The sequence below is a fragment of the Lissotriton vulgaris genome, chromosome 7 (genome assembly GCF_964263255.1).
Source record: "Lissotriton vulgaris chromosome 7, aLisVul1.2, whole genome shotgun sequence".
In the NCBI taxonomy this organism is placed as follows: Eukaryota; Metazoa; Chordata; class Amphibia; order Caudata; family Salamandridae; genus Lissotriton; species Lissotriton vulgaris.
The window spans coordinates 718,260,929-718,284,743 of record NC_141695.1 but is presented as its reverse complement, the minus strand read 5'-3'; the positions used below and the strand labels follow the sequence as shown (position 1 = coordinate 718,284,743).

General features: G+C 43.5%; 1 protein-coding gene across 2 annotated transcripts in view; it reads right to left on the bottom strand.

The window, feature by feature from the left end:
- ARSG (arylsulfatase G) overlaps positions 1-23,815 on the bottom strand; it is a 2,325,381-nt gene that overhangs the window by 2,139,154 nt on the left and 162,412 nt on the right. For both annotated transcript variants that reach the window (XM_086930959.1, XM_086930958.1), the window contains one exon: positions 21,485-21,597. The gene's annotated coding sequence lies outside the window, so the exon portion shown is untranslated. The remainder of the gene's footprint in view (positions 1-21,484; positions 21,598-23,815) is intronic.

The window sequence follows — 23,815 nt, the reverse complement described above, 5'->3', positions numbered from 1 at the left end:
TCAGGTAGATGTCCCAGTCTTCCTCTGAAACGGGAGTTGCTTCCAACTTCTTTTTGGTTCCAGTCATTTTCGCAATCAAGGACCAATATTTGCGCTGGTTACATTGCTTGACTGCTAGTTGGATATCAATCCAGTTAGAGTTCTGCTTCAGTTTTTTCTGTTTAGTTTTTTCTCTTCGTATTTGGTTATTTAATCTGTTAATTTCCGCTTTATTTACTGACGAGAAACTCAGATACTGGGCTCGAATCAACCTATTAAGTTTTTTTACAATTGGTTGATTCCAGTTTTTATTCCTACTGGTGCATTTACTATTTACTGGTCTGTCCTGTTGTAATTTGCTTTGTAGAGCGTACTTAAGTTTGTAAATTATATTTTCAAAGTTCATTATAGGGTCATCTGAATAAATGGTAGTCAACAATTGAGTTTGAGAAATTAGAATTTTCAAATAATCCAAATTTTCTGTACACCAATAGATCCGACGCTGGACTATATTTACTTCCATTTTGGGTTTATAGAATATTGGCTGATTCAGAAAGGTAGTCTGTGCCGTCCAGAGAGTTGTTAAATGTAAGAGTGCATGATCACTTTCCTCGTTAAATTTAATTGAGAGTTGAGTGATTTGTTCCTTTTCTTCAATCCCACATATAAAATAATCGAGAATAGAGGGAGTTCCATTTCCCTGCCTAGTATATGATGCCGGTTTATCTCCATTGGTATTACTGTTTAATATGGCCCCGTTTATACTAGGAAGGAATGATAGTAGTGAGCTTCCTCTCTTATCTGATTTAGCTCCTTTAGGTAGTTGTGGGAGTGACATTTCCAAAGATTCCTCTTTAAATAAAAGAGCCCATTTCTTAATTTCGCTGTTTGAGATTTTGGCGTTCAAATCACCCATTATGATATATGGCATGTAGAGTCGATCGTCAAGTATGTGAGTAATGATCTCCATTAAATGGTCAAATAATAAGTCGTATTTGTTACTGGGAGGAGCATAGATGTTAAAGAGTAGTATTTTTTTGTGAATAGCTGATGATTGTTTTTTGAATGACACCTTAATACATTGCAGATTATCTGAGTTTGTGTCGATTATTTCTTGTGACCAAGAATATTCCTCTTTTAATAAGATTGCCAGACCTCCCTTCGCATGTCCCCTTTTAGATTTTTTTGCGGGAGTTTCGTAGACATAATATCCTTTTTGCGAAAAGGGAACGGTTGACCATGTTTCCTGTAGAGCAAGAATATCTGGGAGATCTTTAGTTGCATCTTTCATTTTTATAGCAGTTTTGCCGGCCAGATTCCATGTCATTACCGTCAAGCCTTTGCTAAACTAGATGTTGTTGAGGTTTATCCATTTTTTTACAGTTTAAAGTTTCTGATAGCCATGCCCAAGATTTTATAGAATTCTCTGTATTAATTAGTCCTGTATCCCAGGACCATAATGACCTTTCACCATGTGTTACTTGTATTTTTAGTATGTCTTTTCTCGTAATATTTGGTACAGAGTCTCCCCATTTAGAACTGAAAGTATTATTATTATCATTTCTTCTATGAGATTGTCCAATTGAACCGTTATTTTGTATATTTTTTTTGAGTTCTGATACTGAAATTACATCGTATCCATTCTTGTGTAGAATTTCCTTCTCTCTAATTATTATTCCAGGGAGAACTGGGGAAAAAAATGTTACTTGTACTAATTTGTCATTTTCTTTTTTCGGAAAGAATACTAGATCGATTTCTTTACTTGTAAGAGAGTTCAAAGATGGTATTTCTTGTAAGAGGTTAATTATTCTACCACGGTTGAACTGCATATTGTCTGTAGGAAAGAGTTCTTCGATTATTATGTGTTTTGATGGAGTTCCTTCCCACTGCTGGAATTTCTTGTCTTGTAGTTCTTTGGTGACCATGGTCTTTAGCCCTGTTGTTCTTATTACTGTGGCCGGACAGTATTCTTGTGCTTTTGGGTTCAAAGGTTTCACCAGCGGTGTTATTTGAATTGCTGGAGAGTTCACGGGATTTGTTGAGAAAGTAGGTTTTTGAAATTTAAGCTTGTTCCCTTTTTTCTTCTGGATTCTTCTCAGAGGCTTTCTTCTCTTTTTCTTTCTCCTTGCTTTTTCCCGGACTTTAATATTTTCGATCTTTCCCGTTTGATTTGGTTCCTGTTCAGCGATAACTCTTATTGACTCTACTTTATTATCCCGAGCAATCGGATCTTGATCGGTGTTATTTACATTATTTGAAAAAATGGGATAAAGCTTAATGTTATTTTCGGTGGTATTTTCTAGTTCTTCTCTGAACAGTCTCTTGAGAGAATAGGTAATAGGAGATTTTTTCTTTTTTCTTCTTTCCTTAGTTTTAGACTCAATTATTACCACATCAGTAGTTTGTGAACTTGCTTCTTGTTTTTTTGGAGACCTAGTTCCATTTTTTTTGCCATCTTCAGATTGTGACATTTTGACTGTTTCATGTTTTTTTGACGTAACATTAGTTAGGTCTTTTTTCTTTTTTTCCTCCACCAGGAATTTAAGTATACCTATTTGTACGTCAAGAGTATCATCAGAGTTAGCTAGGATTTGGCCAAGGTGGGTAAGAACTGATTCCAGAATTTCTTGCAGGGAAAAAAGAGCTTTTGACAATGGAGAAACAGTGGTTGCGGAAGTTAGGTTTGGGAAATAAGGATCAGTGAGGTTGGCATGATTAGAGTAGTGGTTGGGTGATTTTTCTGGAGAACTGGTAAGTGGCTGTTTTTGACTTAACGGAATTTCTGATTTTTCTTCTTCTGTCTTCGTGATGTTACTTGCAAAGACCTCCAAACATAGTTCACTATCCCGATGTTTTATAGGTGTTATAGATTTTATTTGAGACGTCTCTAGAATCGATTTTTGGTGCTCTTCAGAAAAGGAGATCTTTGCCAGGTTGCTCTCTATGATTGTAGATCCTTGATTGTGAATACTTTGTTCAGAGGAAAGTAACATCTGATGTTCAGCCTTGCTTATTGAGAGATCTAACTTATTTTCTTCTTCTGATGTAAGAATAAATGAATGTTTTTTCGTAGATAGGGTAGAAAAATATTTGTTTATAGCTGGAGTACAGGATAGTTGTCCAGGTTTCTGCGATTTGTCTGTGGATTTTCTGACGGCTACGTCAGTACCCATGCGCCTCATATAGATTGTTCGTGAGCGTAGTTTTTTGAAATGCCATCATAAGAGGACTAGAGATCAGTTGATGATTTTTGTAGTTACTACTGGTTCAATGTAAATTTAGTGTTTTAGATCAGTATCTGACATAAGAGATATTTAGTATCGTATAAGTTATTCTTAGCTGAATTGTGAGAAATATGGTTAGGCGAGTTCCTCAGCCTTAATCAACTCCTAGAAGTGTAAGTGAATTAGTATACAGTCTCACCTTGAAAGTGTTACGACCAATTCGTTTTTTTCTCATGTGTTCCCGGGCTTCGCCCGGCGTCCCGCGAGACGTCACCAGTGCTGTTATTAAGACTTTGTAGGCGGTGGGCGTGTCAGTGGGCGGTAGCGCCGGGGGAAGAGGAACCAGCTGGTGATACTGGGGAATGCTGGTCCTCGCAGTCCCCCGGCTTGCTGCAGGTGAAAGTGAAGTGCCGAGCCTCGACCCGTGTGACTCGAGCTGGAAGCGTGTCACCCGCCCTGCCGATTGCAGGGCTCGCTCTCACCAGCGAGTCCTCGTTGAGGGGAGGCTTTTGAGGCACAGGCAGGACGTAGCGCAGGATACAATCAGACAGTCAGCTCCTCAACACCTTTCCACAGCGGTGAGTGGCGTTTAACTACACTTCCCAGGGTGTTTTACAATAGTCTGCGACTCCTGCCGCGTTTAACAACACAACCCCCCGGGTGCTTTGTAAGTAGTCTGCGAATCCTGCTGCGTTAAACCACTTTTCCCAAGGTGCTTTTGCAAGTAAACTGCGGCTCCTGCTGCTTTAGACAACACCCCCCGGGTGCTTTGGGAATAGTCTGCGACTCCTGCCACATTTAACAACACACCCCCGGGTGCTTTTGCAAGCAGTTCTCTGGCTCCTGCCGCAATAAACAACTTAAGCCGGATGTTTAGTAGGTACTCTACGGCTCCTGCCGTGTTTGACGACTCTCGCCAGGTGCCTTGCAGTGATCCGCGACGCCCTGCCGCGTTAAACTTTTTTGAGGCTGGGCTGGTGCGTTAAACAAGCCTCGCTCCGGGCCGCACACAGAGAGTCCGGTAGCCTCGGAAGACCAGATCAGGGGCCCCAGCCGAAGGCTTTACCAGTCAGCTGCTTTCTTGGCAGCTCCTCCAGCAGCTTCGGCGGTGGTATTCGGCACTCGGCGCTTGCCTCTCAGCGCTTGCCTCTCAGCCTGCTCGCTCGCTCAGCTCCGCTCTCCGCTCTGTTCCTCTGCTCTCTGCTCTGCTCTCCGGAAAACGTGGCCTGGATCGGAGTGTGCTACCAATTACACGTCCCAATGCAGTAGAACTGTCACCAGTTCTCCTGCTTCCTTCACTATCCTTTTCAACGTAAATAACAGATTTACATGTCCACCACTGAGTTAATTTCTTATTTCCCTATACTAATTCACCATTATCCTTTTTGCGTTTCGGAATAGCGAGCTACTTGCCAAAAAGCGATTTGGCGCCTTGTCAGGGGAAGTAAGTGCTATATACATGCAATTACAATTACTGCTCCTTCAAGCCAGATAGTAGCATTTGAATCGGTGTGATAACGGTGTGAAATGCCTTCCAGGAAGAAACAACAGGCTAAACTAAATTTGCAGATGTGTCTCCACTAACCCACACAGAATATGCAGGCTGGGGATGTGGGCGTCCTGTTTGACACTGCAGAGCCAAATCCTGCAAGAATGTCATATCTTGCTTGGCAAGTCGGTTGGGTTTGCATTTAACACTGGGGTGCATTTGAAAGGACAGGAACGGGATGCCAAGACAATTCTTGTGTATCCATTGTTTATTGGGGGCACTGCCACAGTTTCAAACTGGATTTTGGTGTTAGATGTTTGAAGGACATTCGGTTTGCCATAGTGTGTGTGTGTGTGACAAAAATTGACACAGATGTTCCTGAAGCCATTTTTTTATCATTTAGAAGACATTGCCTTGTGGGGACCTGGGTTCAGGTCCCCACAGTGCAATCAAGTCCCCACAGCGTGAGTGTGTTATCACACCCAAGTCCCCACAAGGATAGTCTCTCTCACACACACACACACACACACACCCCCCCGTTAGTCAGGGCATGTCCAGGAGCCATTACCACCCACTAGCTCCTGCCAGGTATAAATGTGCCACCGCTAATCTCCCACTTCAGAACACTCATGGGCCTGCGAAAGAACTTGATTGACTGTCTGTGACTTGAGAGGTGCCCTGAAGGACTGGACCTGCCCCCTCTTGTACCCAGGACAAAGAAGTGAAGTTTAAGGGGCAGTTGGCTAACCTCCTGTGTGGCTACGAGGATGTGCAAAAAGCTTTGCCTGCAACTTCCCAGTGATAACTGGACCCTGCTGTTGGTCTCCGCATGACACCCTGTGAGCCTCTAAGTACCTCTCATGTGATTCCAAGGTCCTTAAGTGTACTTCTGTGGTTGATAGGAACTTAAAACAAGTCAGAAGGTAAAATCTTTGATCAAGACAAATCTGGTTAGGGTATCCGACCTGCTCTCCATCATGTCAGCCTCAAATTGTGCCTAGGTCCCACAATCATTGACTGTCATAAGAACTTAGTGCTTCTTGGCACAATTCATATTGAAAATATAAAAAAATCATATCTCTGGTTCTCCTAATTGAATTTGTCATTTGGTGTAATTTTGTTTGATTACACTTAACAAAAGTTTTCTAACTCAGTTTTGAATTTTTATTGTTCTGCGTACTTCAAATAGTCTAATTTTGAACAGTAAGGATGAGAGGTGGGGCTGTAGTTTGAGGTAAGAATGTTTCCAGGCAGGGCCTTCTCTACTGTCTCGGATTACGGCTTCAGGAAGGCTTGTGACTGGCAGGAGCCGAAACCTTAAACTTCATTATGTCTATGTTGTGGATACTCCAGCCCCCTTTCTTATTGTTGTTAGCCAAAGCACTTTGTAAAATGTATGTGCATTAAAAGCAGCCTGCAAATTAAATCTGAAAGAGAACCAACCCACACTGGGGTTCTGAAGCCTCAGACTGTGGAGGAGTGTGGCTCAATGGTTAGAGCGGCAGACCTTGATGCAGAGTTCTGGCGAGGGACCAGGGTTCGATTCCCTCCTCGGCGGGTCTCGGGCGCATAAATTCCTCTGACCGGATATTCTCGCCTCAGTGCCTATTCTAATCATGGGTCCAACGCTGCAACTCTGGGCAATAGCTTGCTTAATCTCCACAACGGCCCCAACAGCGCGAGGGATGCCTGGTTTCACCATGGAGGTGCCTAGGAGTGGACACTTCACAAGGAAAGCCAGGAAGGGTTCCTGAGCGGTATGAGTACAAGCGCCGGGAGACCCGGTCCGGGGTAGCTGTGCGCTATAGAAGTACAACACATTTAAATTTACATTTACCCTCATGTGCAGCATTCCACTCAAACTTTTCTCTATAGAGCTCCAACGTCGATGAGGACGTCACAATGTATCAGGTTTGCATGCTATTCCACGTGACGTTATCGGAGCCATAAGAGGACCTCATCGGCATGCTGACATCCGTTCCACCCATTTTTTCCATGCCTTTGAGGCGACCGGATGAACCAACAACATTTCCAACAAGTATACATAATATACAGTACTAAATTTAATAAGTAAATAACATGCAATAGAATTTTCAAATCAAAGCATTCTCATGGTTTAAATAGAAAAACTCATAGGAAACATTCATAAAAGATAATATACAAATTGATTTTCTGTGTAAGCAGACAAGCAGCAGGGAGGTGAATGAGTGAGGGATCCACAGGCAGATACTGTATGAATCAGAACAGAGCAAGCAGTCCCGCACTCTGAGGTGGGTGCCTGCCTGCCTATACCAAAAAATCCTGTAATACAGAACGAGCAAAATGGCTGTCCCTCCTCACTTCGGAATCCAAGCAATAATGCTTTGAAAAAATGTGGAGGGAGGCCCAAGGTGATGCTTTGCCAATGTCAATCACAGGGATACCTCCAGCCAAAGCAGAAGATTAAGATTTAGCGCTGTCACCATGAATATGAATACCTACAGGTGGCTCCTTTTTAGCCACAGCTTTGCAAATCTTGATGCATAGGATTATCCACCTGGACTTATTTCTCTCGAGGACATCCTTGCCCTTCATCTTGCCCACATATCCAACGAACAGCTGGTAATTCAGTCTGAACTCTCTGGTTCTGTCCATGTGAAAACCTACTGCCCTCTTGGGGTCCAAACAAAGTCGATCCTCCTCCTTAGATTTATCTGGGTGAGGGTAGAAAGCAGGCAAGGTAAAGGACTGCCCCAAGTGGAACAGAGTGACCACCTTAGGCAGGAAAGCAGCGCTGGTCCTAAGCCTAAGAACCATCTTCTCTGCATGAAATGATATCAAGGGAAGCTTGGAGCGAAGAGCCTGCAACTCACTCACCCTTCAAGCAGACGTAATTGCAACAAAAAATATAGTTTTGAAGGTGAGAAACCTTAACTGTAAACTATGCCTCAGAACTTGAGGAATCAAGGGTATGGGAAATGCTTAAAGAAGCTGGGACCCCCCACCCCAATCTAACTGAAACGCGTACTCTAACGCTCCCTGCATCGGATACTGGAGACTTCAGAATGACCGGCAGTGCATGATCTTGTGAGTGGCACAGGTCCAAATAAGGAAACCCCCACATCTTGAAAATGTGATGTACCACTTCCACACGGAGATGCCACTCGGGATCAGCTGAATACTGCTGACTGAGACTGTCCGCACGTACATTCAGAACATCACTCAAGTGATTTACAATTACGCAAATCTGATGGTCCTGAGCCCAGGATCAAAGTTGCAGAGCTTCTGTGCAGAGAAGATACAACCCTACTCCTCCCTGTTTGTTGATATACCACATTGCAGTAGTGTTGTCTGTTAAGATCGGAACTGAGTTACTGCATAGGGAAGGGAGGAAGGCCTTGAGAGCGAGACATATCACATGTACTTCCAAAAGATTGATGTGCAACAACCTTTTCTCTGGAGACCAAATCATTTTGACCTCCAGATCCCCAAGATAAGCTCCCCACCCTAGAGTGAAGGCATCCGTTATTATTGCAGCCACCGGAGAAGGAGGGCAAAATGGCTTCCCTTGACATAGGTTGCCTGAAACACTCCACCATTGCAGATTTGCCACTGTGTCTCCAGAGATTCTGACTAACTCCTTGAGATCTAGGTTGTGTTGGAACCACAGCCTGCAGAGGCACCACTGAAGAGCCCTCGTATGCCCACGTACAAGGTTGACCAACAGAATGCAGGAAGCAAACACACTGAGCAGGCACAAGACCTTCAGGACTCAAACAAATGCTCTTTTCTGAAACGGTGGAACCATATCTTGAATGTCCTGAATCCTCTGTGAAGGCAGGAAGGCACAACCCACTGTAGTGCCAGTACTGCCCCTTTGAACAGGTTGGTTGAGAGGGCGCCAGGTGAGATCTGAGCACATATATTGAAAATCCCGAACTGAACAAACAGTTGCATTGGCAAAGGCCATTACTCAACCGTTGCTAAAGAAAACCAATCTTGATCTAGGAGAAACTAAAAATTATAGACCAATCGCACGTCTACCCTTTCCAGCAGTTTATAGAAGAGAATAAACTGTTAGATGACACTCAATTTGGATTCAGTAAAGGACATGGCACAGAGACTGCTCTTTTGAAAGCATCTGATGAAATCAGAATGATGCTAGATAGAGGAGGTGCCACAGTCCTGGTGCTTCTGGATTTATCAGCAGCTTTTGACACGGTTGATCATGTCACCTTGATTAACCATGTCTCAGCCTTAGGTGTCGGATGAAAGGCCAGGGCTCTTCTGTCCTCTTTTCTCTCGGAACGGACTCAGTCAGTCAGCATGGGCGACTATAATTCTTCAGTCTTTACTCTGCTCTGTGGTGTTCCGCAGGGATCGTCGCTGAGCCCGACCTTGTTTAATGTATATGTGACGGACTTAGCACGGGTTATCAAGACTTTTGGAATGGGTCTCACATCCTATGCTGACGACACACAACTTGTGTCAGCGTTGCATAAGGACGGCGAGGCAATGGCGGCTAGCTTTCATGATGGCATGTGGGCCATTAGCTTATGGATGGCAAACAATTGCCTTAAATTAAATTCGGACAAGACCGAGGTAATGGTTTTGGCAACCTAACTCCGGGATGGTCTCCGACATGGAGGCCTGAGGAATTGGGATTACTCCCCACTCCTGTTAAGAAGGCCAGAAACCTAGGCGTCACATTTGACAGGAGCATCACTTTTAAACAACATGTCAAAGCTGTGGCCTCCTCGTCCTTTTACATTTTAAAGAAGATAAAAGAATTGCTGCCCTATCTCCCGATGAGTACTGGAAAAACTCTCATTAGTGCTCTAGTTATGTCAAGAGTTGATTATTGTAATGGTCTGTTAATTAATGCACAAGAAAATGTACTAAATAAGCTGCAACGGATACAGAACGCAGCCGCCAGGATGTTGTCAGGTACTAAAAAGTTTAAGCCAATTTCCAGTGTCAGGTGCCAACTTCATTGGCTTCCCATAAAAAGCAGAACTAAATTTAAGGCGCTGTGCATTGCTTATAAAGCAGTTCATGGCATAGGGCCGGAATTTCTGAAAAAAGCTCTGCGAGCATATGCACCCAGCAGAGCCTTACGCTCCGCAGCCGCCAATCTTTTCATCATTCCCAGAACAAACAAAGTTAACTGGGGCGACAGAAGATTTGTTGTGGCAACGGCTAAACTTTGGAATCTGCTCCCCTTACAAATTAAGACCAGTCCAACCCTACTATCTTTTAGGAAACAAGTGAAAACTTGGGTATTTGAGCTATAGAAGTACCCCGCTATCCTTATAGTCCATAGCGCCGAGACACTCTTGGGTATTTACACGCTCTACAAATTGTTAAAATAAATAAATGAAATAAATTGTCGACTGCAGATGGCGCAACAACATCTCTCGCGACTTTGCTTTGAGCAGCCAGTCGTCGAGATATGGGAACACTGGAATCCCGGCCTTCTGATATGTGCTGCTACCACTGCCATCACCTTTGTGAAGACTCGTGGTGCGGAAGTAAGGAAAACTAAAGGACCTCAAACTGATAATGCTGAGTTCCTACCGTGAAACAGAGATACTTCTGATGCAACTTCAGAATGGGAATGTGAAAATACTCATCCTGTAAAATCGATCAACACCATTCGGTCTTCCTTCTCCAGCACCAGGAGAACCTGCGTTAGGGTCAACATTTTGAATTTTTCCTGTTTGCGATAAGAATTTGAAATCCTGAGGTGGAAGATCAGCGTAAACTACCATCCTTTTTGGGAATCAGGAAGTACCAGAAATAGCACCCCTGTACCCTTTCCTGCTTTGGAACCAACTCTATTGCACCCTTTTGAAGCAGCAATTGCACCTCCAGCTGAAGAAGCAGAAGATGCTCCTTTGAACAAAAGCCCTGACTGGGAGAAAATGGAGGGGGGGGGGGGTACTCCTGGAAGGTTAGGGCATAACCATTCTCCATGATATCCAAAAACCCAGAGGTCTGTAATGACCGACCTCGAGTGAGGCAAACAATAAGTCACCCGCCCTACCACATGTCCAGAATGCCTTTAAGAGGGCGCAGCTAGAGCTGCTTTTCCTCAACAATGGCTGGAGACGAGGAGGAGACTTGCTGATGGGCAGAACCACGCAGATGGCCTCTGCCCATTCCCCTGAAGCTCTTATAAAGGGGATTCACGCCTTGCTGCTGCCACCTTCTTACCACCAAAAGGACAGGTTCCTTGAGCATCCTCGAAATCTACCAAATTGCCTACAGTCCCTAGGCTGGGTCTGAGGCCCCAAGGATCTTGCAGTCGCCACTGAAGCGTAAAGTCAGCCTTTGCCCCAAACAAACAAGACCCATCAAATGGTAAGTCTGGAAGAGTAGCTGGAACATTCGTCGAAAAGCCCAATCCCCCTCAACCAGATATGACGCCTAGTAGCCACAGAAGAACTCATGGCCCTTGCCACTGAGTCCGCAGTGTCCAGCCCTGATTGTATATCCTGGCGGGCAGTCGCCTGAGCATCCGACAACAGTTCAGAATAATGACCCTGAAAATCAGTCAGCAACATTGGAACAACCCCCTTCGCTGAGTCCATCAATGCATGTACATAACACCTCAATAGACAAGCCGCATTAGTAGACTTAAGGACCATACTTCCTGAAAAAAACATCTTTTTCATTGTCTGCTTCATTCTTTTGGACTCTCTCTCCATGGGCGTGGTAGGGAAAGAGCCAGCAGGCAACTTAGAGGAGCAAGAAGCCTGAGGCACTAGACTCTCAGGCATAGGGTGAGATGCTTTATAGCTTCTGGCCACTGACCTAGAAACTGCAGCAAATGTCATAGGCTTTTGCCAGGTCTCCAAGATAGACTCTGTTAATGCCTCGTTGATTGGTAATAATGGCTCTGAAGAACAGGCAGATGAATGAAGTACTTCTGTAAGGTTGCACCCTTCACAAAAATGCTAAACAAAGCAATAAGGAAGTTGGATGGATCAAAACCCGGAGTCAGGAACGTCAGATATACCAGATCCTGGTTTGAGGGCTCTGACGCTGTACGAGGGACCACCAAATCTGGCTCCTGCTGTGGAGTCAGAGTCTTCGGCACCGGTACCGGAGGTAGAGTCACAGACTTCAGAGCTGGAGGAGTGGTTGACCTCAAAGCCAGAGATGAAGGGGGAGACATCCTCTGAGTCTGAGACATTTCATCTCCACGCCAAGGTATTGGATCCAGTAACGCCGACTTTGGAGAATCATCTTTAGAAGTGCAACGCCGAGACCTATGGTGCCCCATCTTCTTATGCTTTCTCTTGAAAGATCTTGAAGTCTCGGGAGACTGTTACTCCGAATGAGGTCCAGACCTCCGACGACCCCTCTTTTGATTCTTTGCCCTGGCCATAAACAACTTAGCCTCCCTTTCCTTCAAGGCCTTAGGGTTCGTCTGTTAACACCACCAACAAACCTTGACGTTGTGGTCCGATAAACACCAGATGAAATCTTCATGCGGGTCAGTGATGGACATTTAACCACTCCATTTCCTACACAGCTTAAAACATGGCTTCCTTGGAAGAGACATCTTCAACAGCTACAAAGTTGCAGCAAGAGATACCGAATAAACTAAAAGCTTAAAAAAATATATAACGCGTTGACGGCGAGGAGAAAAGGGAACGGATGTCAGCATGCCCACAAGATCCTCTTATGGCTCCAATGAAGTCACGGGGAGTCGCGTGCAAAGCGGATACACTGACATCCTCATCAACGTAGCAGAGCTACGGAGAAACATTTCTGTGGAAGGCTGCGCATGGGGGTAATTCAAAAGATGAGGAATCCACAGGCAGATGTATCCATTAGAAGAGGAGCTGCTCTGCAACAAGGAAAGATGTCTGCCTGACAACCAGTCTCCCAGAAGTGAGGGTACATCATTTGTTGTGAAAGTTATCTGTTGGTGGGCCTGAGGGTCTGTCTAAAAGACTACCTCCTTGCTGTCAGAGGCAAGGAATATGCCTAGCATGCAGGAGAGAGTCCATAATAAGAAATCTAGCGTGTTCCAGGTGTGCTGAGCCCCAGAGAAAGGAAACACCCCAAGGCAGTATGTCCAGGAATGACCCATGCTGTAAAGGGGGTCCCAGGTCGTTTAAGCGTAGTTAAAGAGTGAGCTGCATCAAGACACATCACAGCATTTACTGGAACTAAGCCTGGCATCCTCCCGTGGGCTTGAAAGACGGGCGTTGCTAACGAGGAGAGGAAAACGGCGTTGCTGGCAAAAAGGAGACCCCTTGATCAGCCCAAATGCCATAAGTATACTAAAGGCATCACTATGCAGCACTTGGCCTGGAGGCTGAAATATTTACTGTCAAACTATCAAAAGCAACCAGCCAGTAAACAGCTGGCTTTAGACTGCACCAGGGGACAAGAGCTTAAGGAGTGTGAGTGAGACTAAAGCATCTGCTTGACAATACTTGCAGAAGGAATGATAAGATTCAACTGAGCAGCCCATCAAGCCAGTGGGAACTTTTGAGCCTGTAGGGAGTTCGGTATTATCATAACGGCATCTTCACTATAAAGTGACAGAAAATAATGAATGAATGAATGAATATAAAACTTGTAAAACTCTAACTTTGCCCAAGACCCCCTAAACCAATGTCAGGGGAAACAGCCAGGTTTTTAACATTTTGCGAAACACAGTGTGTGAACATTGTCCAGCAGTTTCGTCAGGAAGAGAATTCCACAACTTAGCAGCAATCGCTGAGAAGGATCTTCCGCCCCATCTCAGCTGCTTAAATCTAGGCACCGTAAGAAGATGCTTACTGGCCGACCTGAGGTTCCTAGTAGGGACGTAATAATGAAATAAAGCTTTAATACCGCCCAGGCCCCGGCCATATTAGGCATTATGAGTAAGGTAAAGAGCATTAAACGTGACCCTACGGTCAATTGGGAGAAAATGCAGGGACCGAAGGGAGAAGAAGACTGAACGGTGTTTAGGAACTCCAATCATCAGCCTAGCCGCAGCATTTTGCACAAACTGCAGACGTTGCAGCTGTCCCTTATTAATACCCAAATAAAGGGCATTACAGTAATCTAATCTGGAGAGTATTAAAGCGACAACAACTTGTTTACGCGCAGCGAGTGAGAGGCACTGTGCGACCTTCTTTATAATCCTTATAAGCCCGAAACAAGTAGCCACCGTCCCACTAATCTGTAGATTAAGGGACAAAGATTTGTCCAAAAGGACTCCCAGGTTCTTACCATGGGAAACAGGGCCGGGGCAAGTACCCAACGATTCGGGACACCACTCCCCGAACCAGATGTTAGCCTTGTCCCCACAAATGAGGACCTCTATCTTCTCGCCATTCAATTTAAGATAGTTTTTATCTTCAAATCTTTTTTTATTTATTTGAGAATATAAATAACACAAAGGATACCAAGAAATACAGAAATAGCTCACAGAAAGGGTGACCGAAAACAATGCATGGATAAAAGCATACTGATCTGTCATGAAATAATATAGCTCGAGATACATAGTACATAAGTAAAACACGTGGCAAATGACTAATCAAGTAATTACAGTTGAAAGCATCGACCAAACAGCCATGCAAAGTAAAGTGGTCCCATGGAGCAGAAACAAAGAGATAAAGAGGGGAAAGGAAAGAATGGAGAGAAGCGGGGATAGTATGGGGGGGGGGGGGGAGGGTCAGCAGCAGCAACAGTACATAAAACAGTAAGCTTAGTACAGGACAGCAAGTTCACAGTACCGGAGTAATATCCAGTGTGGTGTCACAAACTAGGTGTGAGGCTAGGTGGAATTCCCCCAGACTGTCTAGGGTGGGTCGTAACAAAGCTCTAGTGAATCAAGTAGGTGCCATAGTTTGGTGTGGGGTTTTTGCCAAGGGGAGGAATGGAGGATGTCATTATCTGCTCCCCTCAGGGAGGTCAGCCATTCTTGCCAGAGATTGAAAGAGACATCAGAAGCACTCTTCCATTTACTCAGGATAACCTTGCATGCAAGTGTAATCATAAGGTCCAAAAGATGTCTGTCGTGATCCCTAGCTATATTTGTGTCAATCTTCCCCAGTAGGACATATGCGAAATCCCTGGGCGTTCGATAGTGGAATATACGCTGAATGTAGTTATAAATCCTATCCCAGAACGACTGGAGCAGCGGACAGTGGAAGAGCATATGTGCCAGGTCACCTACGTGGGATTTGCAGCTCCAACAGAGGGGGCTATCTAGGAGTCTGAGCTTGTAGAGTTTCTCTGGCGTCCAATACGAACTGTTGATAAGCATAAATTTGGACTGAGATAGCATTGGGGAAATTTTGTTATAGAAAGGGGTGAGGTGGATCTTATCCCAGTCAAAAACCAGATTAGAGGTGTTAGGTTCATTTTCCCAGTCCCGCTCACACTTCCTGTGTGCTTTCTGAGGTGTAAGAGATAGTATTTTGTAAAGTTTCGATACCATGTGACCGTTTGACATGAGTTGGAATAACTTATTGCAAAGCGTAGGATTTTGTGGAGGGATGGCTCTGGCAGAGATCAATGCTTTGAGGCGCAGGAATTTGTAAAAATCAAGTGGTTGTAGATCAAATCGAGTTTGCAATGTGGCAAAGGTTAGTGGTGTGAAACCTTCATATATATTTTTGCAGTGAGTTCAGCCCCTTTTTAGACCAATTTTCCCAGAAGAGAAATTTGCCTTCATCCTTTAAAGCTGGATTAAACCAAAATGAGGTTAAGTTGGATTTGGGGAATTTTATTTTAACTTTACAGTGTCTCTCTAAGTTACGTAGTGCCCTTTTAGTGTTAAGGAATATATACTTTGATTGGGGAAAGGCTGAGGCATCCATAGTCATAATGGTGGAGAGCGGTAAGTTGTTGATGAGACTTTTCTACTTGGACCCATACAGGAGTATATTCCTGATGATCAAGGAACCAATTCGCCCCTTGCTTGCATAAATAAGCAGTTTGGTAGCATCTAAAGTTTGGTAGGCCCACTCCCCCTTTATCCTTGGGTAGTTGGAGTTTTCGTAAGGAAATTCTTGGTTTATTGTCCTGCCAAAGAAAAGCATTAAAAAGCTTATGTATCTTGGTGAGGAAGTCGTCAGAGAGTAACATGGGTAGCACGCTTATTAAATAATTAACAAGGGGCGTGACCATCATTTTCAGAGTTTCCACTCTGCCCCACCAGGATAGGAATTTTGGGGACCAGCCATCTAAGAGTGAGGATAATTTCCTATATAGGGAGAGCTCATTAATTTTAAGAGTACTGATTAAGTCCTTCTCAAAGCTAATGCCTAAGTATTTGGATAGTTTTTGACCATCCATGATGATACTGCCTGCATACAGCTTTTAAAATTGCAGTCAGCCTCACTGATGTTATGAGTGATGGAAACCATGATCTGCCTGGCATCCGCATATGATAGCACTTCCAGAACAAACGATTTTACCACGCTTGCTAGCGGGGTAACATAGATATTAAACAATGTAGGGCTCAGTGAAGAGCCCTGAGGCACCCCGCATAGCAAGGGGGTTGGGTCAGAGTAGAAATTACCCAATTTCACCGATTGGGTCCTATCACTAAGAAAGGAGGCGAGAAGACTTAGAGCCGAGCCTCCAACCCCTATCTCCCTGAGGCGATCCACAAGCCTCAGTGGAGAAAGGGTATCGAAAGCTGCGGTCAGGTCCAGTAGAATCAGCAGAGTAGTATGACCTGCATCCACCTCAGTGCGAATGTTATCAAGCACCGTGGTGAGCGCAGTTTTGGTGCTATCGCCATCTCTAAAGCCATGTTGAGACCCATCAAGAATTTGGTGGTCTCTCAAATAGGCACTCAAATGATAATTAAGGTGTGACTTTAAAATTTTAGCTGGAGCTGGCAAAAGAAAGATGGGTCGATAATTCTTCAATTCCAGTGATTCCAGTGACAGCTTTAAGAGAGGCATAACTACCGCAGCCTTCCAGGACAAGGGGTATTGCCCCTCAGAAATAGCCAGATTACGGACAGTGGTAAGATGCAGTAAAATGGCATTTTTACACTCTTTAAAACTTTCAGGGGACAAGAGTCCATAAGCGAGCCGGACTTAGTTACCTCTAACAGACGACCATCTGTTATAGGGAACTAAGTACTCTCCAGAGACAGACTCGGGAAGGAGAGTAGGTTGGGGAGCTCAATGTTACTAGGGCTTTCCCCCATACCACTTTCATACTGAGTGTCTGAGTCTAGGTTAATATTTGGGCTTCCAACTGAATGTATATCTCTTGGATCTTTGTCCGAAAGAAAGCTGAGAGCCTGTTGCAGAGTTCCCGTGTCACCTCACCAGAGACGGTGATTGTAGGAGTAATCAGGGAGTTAACCATATTAAAGAGCTCTTTAGAAGATTTGCTAGACTCAGAAACTTTAGCAAAACACCTTCCCTTCTCTTCCAAAATGGCCGACTTGTATACCTTCAGACACTGTTTGTGAAGGGTTCTGCCTGATGCTGTAGGTTGAGTGCGCCATGATCTTTCTAGCCTCCTACACTCCTGTCTCAACTTACGGAGTCTATCAGAAAACCATGGGGCAGAGGGTCTTTTCCTTGCTGCGCAGTGGACTTTTAAGGGGGCTAAACTATCCAGTACTTCTACTAGCTTTTTATAAAGCTCATTAGCCGCTGAATTGGCACCTAAATGGCCTGGAATATGAAAATTTACCAAGGCGGAGGCTACATCCTCATTATTAATGAATCTCAGATTCCGATTTTCCAGCTTTTCTTGTTATCTGGTTGCAAGAGCCCCAACACCGAGACCTTCAGATTAAAAGGGATGGCGAAATGATCTGACCAAGCCAACGGAAGAGGCTCTCCTACCCAAATGCAGCGATCGTTGGAAAAAAATCCCATCAAGGGTGTGGCCCGCCACATGGAAGGAAAAGTGACTAGTTGAGAAAAGCCACAACCATTCATATTTTCCAAGAGGGATAGGGTATCATGATTTACAGAATTCTCTAGGTGAAAATTAAAATCCCCAAGAAGGGTGAAACTACGCCTATCTAAGTACGGCTCCAAAAGCTTACAGAGATCCTGAAGAAAAGAAGCCCTAGATCCTGGTTGCCGATAACAGAGCACTCCGGAAAAACTTTCGGTGGGATGAGTATTAATAGAGAAGTATAAGGCCTGATATTGATCGGCCGGGTGAAGTGAGTGGTTCAGAACGGCAGGGGAAAAAGTCCCTGCACAGAATGCCCAATCCCCCACCACGTCTGCCTACTCTATCAAATCTTGTGAGGCAATATCCATCAGGGATTGCCTCTACCAAATCAGGGCCTGAGAAATCATTTGCCTCGGTTTCCGTTATAAATATCCAATCAGGATTCTGTTATAAAATAAAATCTTTAAAGGCGAACATTGTTTTTAATCAGGGATCTAACATTTATCAGGAACCCCACAACTACCTTCCCCATGGCCTGATTGGAAACTGGGCTCTCCTCTCCTCCTCCTGTAGTTATGAAATTACAGTGTAGACAAGAGGGGGATTGATTGTTAGCCAGACTATCAGGATCCATGGACTTAGTGCAATGGACTGTGGGCTTACAAATACCCAATAGTTCCTCAAAGCGACACCTCCATCAAGCAATAGAGAACCAGCATCCATGGCGTCTGGCGGAGACTTGGCGCAGACGGCATGCCTTTGGCACGCCAGCGGCGCGCCCGCTACACGGCTGGCAGGGCATGCTGTTTTTATGGGTTTTGCGCACTAGAGCGCTAACCCAGCTGTTTCCGCCCCCTGTGACCCTGCCGAGGAGCAATGGAGCCTCGTGCACCCTAGACAACAAACGGAAGAAACAGCGGTGGAACAGGGTGCGAGGCAGGACTTCTAAAAGCAGGGAGACTGTTCCCAATCGCATGCAAGGTGAGTGTTTTATGGTACAAGAAAGCACTAATAAAAAAAGTACAGGAATTAAAAAATGTTAAATAGCATGAACACACAATATTAAAACAGGTGCAGCAGCTGAGAACCCCCAACAAGGCGAGTGAGAGAATTCTAGTATCTGCCTACAACCTACTAATAACTGAGAATGCGGGATGGGTGTTGCATCTCACTTGTTAAAACATATGTTGTACCCATCTGACTGTGTAGTATTTAGTACTGCATGAATATTAACAGCCCAGAACATGATGTTATTGTGGGTGTTGGTTAACTGTGGAGTTCTGAGCGATTTCCTCTCACACAACCTTCCTGAGAAGCATGCAATTACTCGCCCTCATTACCCTGATACTTAAGTGTAGAAGGAGTTGTTAAGTGTAGAAGGAGTTGTTTGAAACTTAACCACCATAGATGGAGCCCAGGGGGCCGTGTGCTTTGTGGCCTCTGATAATCACCCATCAATACACAGATGATTCCCAGCTGTACCTTACAGAAACAACACCTGCAAAAGACTTAAGAGTTGCTTTGCAAACCTATAACCCTGGATGTAGACATTACCCGATATTAAAGACAAGGAACATTTTATTTATGATTATTTAAATGGCAGCAAGTATCTTTAAGTCCAGAAACTGCTCAACAAAATTAATAAGGATGGCTTCACACAACTAATCAAAAGTACCAGGTTACTGAGCTTTCATGTGGAACCTACACTTGAATTTCAATCCACCATCGAGTATAAAACCAAAACCACATGCTGTCAGTTTCAGAACAGTGATCCACGCATTTGTCCTGGCTAACATCTGACATAGTTGCACAAATACCAGCATCCCAGAATTCCACAAACAACATGAAAAGAGTTCTCCATGGTACAGCGCAGCTCATTAAAGACCTTTGGAAATGTAATAGAGTCACTCCATCAAAGACTCATTTTCTACCTCTTCACAGCAATAGAACTTTCAAGATCTACTGCGTCATCCACAAAGCAGTCAACAACTGCACTCGATCTGACTCAGCATCCAAGCTCGAAGAATCTAGGTGGAGATGCAAAACCTGTGCCAGCAGCATCACTACAGACTTGAGAGAGATACAGAGAGAGGGAGAGAACTAGGCTCTCTCTAGCTAAACTGTAAGGGTTGGAATAACATCTCATCCAAAATGCACAAGGCAGCCTCCATCATCTACATCTGAAAGAACTGAAACTCTACTCTGTAGTCTTACTGCCAGGTAAACTAATAAGAAAGGGACCCCCTGCGTCTAGTAACGAGTTCCTAGGTCCGGGCACAATATTAATCAAAATAACAATACCTAGGCAACTTCAGGGTCCTGCTGAGATATCAGGTACAAAAGCACAATCATCATGGGAACACAATTGTGGTGTATGGTGAAGCAGTGTACAGAACGAATAAGCTAATATAACAATTTCATATAAAGCAAATTTATTTAACAAATTTCACAAAAAATATATTTTGAAGTAAAAAGAACATATACATAATGCATCAATAAACAAATGAATACATAACATTTCAACACGTATGACACAATTAAAAGCAATGAGCACAAATAAGGTTATACATTTATAAAAAACAACAGCCAAGTGGATAAATGAGGAATCTCTTACTGCCAGGTAACCACATGGCTGTGCAAGCATAAGGAGAGGAATCGGAAGGTGAGTATCATTCCTACGCTCTCACAATGGTCCCTACCCCTCAACCCGGCCCTCTTGAAACCCCTTCCTTCATACTATTTTTCTTCCCCCTTTCGACCCAAGCAATCCCCACTTGCAGCACCTTCACTACTTTGCCCCATGCGTGGATGGTCCACTGACCTGCCCGTATTTACCAACAGACACATGCATTAATGTAGGCTTTTGCGATTCCTTAATTGCGATTATTAAGGAATCGCAAAAGCCAATGCATGTGGGAATCGATATAAAATTAGCGATTCCCAAACATTCCTTAATTGTGACTCACAAATTGCGAGTCGCAATTAAGGAAGGCCTTCCCATTCATTCCTAAGGGTCCACGGGCCCATAGGAATGAATGGGAGATTGCATGCTCAATTTGCCATTACCAATAGGTACTCGCAAATTGCATGTGCAATTTAAAGGGTGTCAAACGGACACTCTGTTGCACCCCTGAAATTAATCTGTGCAAGCATGTTGCACACACACATTCCCTTTAGTGCATTTTTTAAAGTTTTTGGAAATTATCATCAAGTACAAATTAAGGGTAATTTGAGCCCCCATTAGCAAAATCGCAATTTGCAATTCCATCATGCTTTGCATTTAAGTAATCACAATTTGCAATTCTTTAAACGCAATCGCAATTTAAGAAATCTAAATAATTTGCAATTTCTTAAATTGTGAGAGGCTGACCGGTTGATGCATCGCGGAAGCCTTTTTTGCAGGCGCAAACGGACGATTTTTGCGAATCGCACAGTTTGGGCTTGCAAAAATGGTTAATGCATGTGCCTGCAAGTCCTACCGTTTGGTGCACCGTGCATAGTTATTAGCTTTGTGTTTTATAAATCCCTACAAAATGTATAACCCTTTCCTGTACTAAAAAAGCAACTTCAGACTAAGGAACTTCAAAGCTTTCAAACTGTTGCAGAAGGCAGGCATCAGTTTGTTCACAATTGTATTTTGTTGTGTGTATTCTAGAGATTCTAGTCATAGATGTACAATGGTTCAACTAAACTACAGGTACCAGAATCTGGATGACCTATTTAGATCTCACATGGGGCATGTCATGGGTTTCTATCTCTTGTGGAGGACTTTGTCTCTCCTCTTGGAGCAAAATGAAAGAAACAACTCTTTTAAGCACAAGCCCCTTAATGCTACAGTAGGAGTAAGAATGACCTTAATTATCAGATCAATTTTAGTTAACTTGTTTACCATGCAAGAATATACCAAACAACTCCCTACCTCCATCTGTTGCTGGGATCTGGTGGTGTTGTTGCGTAAACTGCAGAAGTTAATGTGGTAATTTTCTGTGGATTCTTTCTTGTAGTATTGCTCCTCCGCATAAAGATGCAGAACTGCAATTAGAAAGCGAAAAAATAAAAATTAGAAAAGCTAATATGTATTGCTTTACCTAACGCTTTATGGTTGACACTACTGCCTTTGCCAAAGGTGGATGCTTTTATAATGTGCTGCTATTAGCAAAGCTGATCGTAGGAACAAAACAGGGTCTTGACTCCTCAACAGCAAGGCTAAGCCTATTTGAACTAAAAAAACAACACAATCGCCAATACTGAATTGACTTATTTCTTATTTAACAAGGATCTGCTATGAATGAAACATGGCAGTCTATTATCAATTTCCTGGCAGTTTATTATAGTCATTTTTTTCAGTCAGAACGCTTTTTCATTTTTTCGAAAGCATTTCTTGTGCATATACAAATATACAACATATACAGATATATACAAAATTTACAAAAACAATCTCTTAATTCCTAAACACATCCATACCGAACCTTTCTCACTACAGACACTCAAGTAGCATTCACACACATAACAAACAATACCTCTGAGGTATAGGTCAATATCAACAAAAATGCTTTTTTTGCAAAAGGTTACAAAAGTTTGATGAATCCTACATTTTGTACGTTTAAACAATCTGAATAGTTAAAATTATATTATGTCCTAATGCTACTTGAGTGTCTGTAGTGAGAAAGGTTCGGTATGGCTGTGTTGTTTAGGAATTAAGAGATTGTTTTTGTAAATTTTGTATACATCTGTATATTTTGTATATTTGTATATGCACAAGAAATGTTTTCGAAAAAATGAAAAAGCGTTCTGACTGAAAAAAAATGACTATAATAAACTAGCGACGAAATTGATAATAGACTGCCATGTTTCATTCATAGCAGATCCTTGTTAAATAAGAAATATGTCAATTCAGTATTGGCAGTTGTGTTGTTTTTGTAGTTTTTGTATTAGCAAAGCTGATAGCAGCAATCAGCCATGCTAAAATGATTTTTTAGGTTTCGACCTACAGCATTGCTTTAGCAGTGCTTGTTTGTTGACATTCTAGTAAGGCATCCGAAAAGACTTCCAAAGCTGCGGATTAGACACAGTTCATGTGAGCCAGGTGCGTGCACATCACCAGCCACATCGCACATTGCACTCCATACACCATTTGTCTGCGACTTCAAAGCAAGCCGCTCCCCCGCCCCCCATCAGACTTCAACGGAAGCCGCTCCCCCGCCAGACTTCAAAGGAAGCCGCTCCCCCGCCTCTTTTGGCGCCAAGCTATTTTTTTCTTTTAGACTGTTGCTAGAAGCTGGCTTCAGTAACAGCCGTGTCCCCTTGCCAGATGTATCCACACAGACCAGCTGCTACTCCCCTCTGTCTGGTGTCTCTCAGCTGAGTAACAGTCTCCTATCACAAAGGACATAGCTCACACAGAGAGTCTGCTTTAAACATCCCATTCCGTAATACACACTGCTACAAACGCCGGATCGCTTTCTGTTTTGCCATGACATGCTGCCAATAGACAGTCATTGCGATGGTTGTCTCCTGCTATGAAATGGGGACCGGACTGGAAAGAAAAAAGACTTCTTTGGCGAGTAGAAAGGACCAGCAGAATGCGGCAGCAGTATGGAAGTCTGTGCACTTTCAAGCACGCAGCGCAGATATTCGGTCCTTTAGTCCTGCGTATTGCACCACCCGAAACCTTGCTGTCACATTTCGGCCTTCACATGATTTTTGAGGAGTAACTCGTGGGTTTAAAAAAAAAAAATATTTATTTTCGGACCGGCCGCCTGGCCAATGCTTGTTTTTAATACATCTGGAAACAAAACAATAGAAAAAAATATACACTATAGATGGCCACCGCATAGTGTCGCGCAGCATAACAACGCAAGTCGCCAAAGCCATCTTGAAAGTAGAGAAGTACCTGGCTCGAGCTAAACTCAAGGTCTTTCTTGATACTCAAGACCAAAAAGAGAGTCAAACTGTTTTTTCCAAAGTTTATTTATGAAATTTACAACTGTGTGCAATATACGGTTGCAACTTTATACATAAAGCAGTAAAATAAATGAACAACTGTCAAATGCTTTGTTAAATAGAACAGTGTTATTGCAACAATCGGTGAGATGGGAGAGGTCGGGTTGGAGCTCTGACACATGGTATTTCTAGAAAAAGATCTTTAGGAATAATTATCCATTCATTTCTGAAATGTTGTTCTAGTATACAGTATTCACAAAGGTGTCTGTGTTGATGGGGCTTGGGACACACAACTTTCACTTTTTAA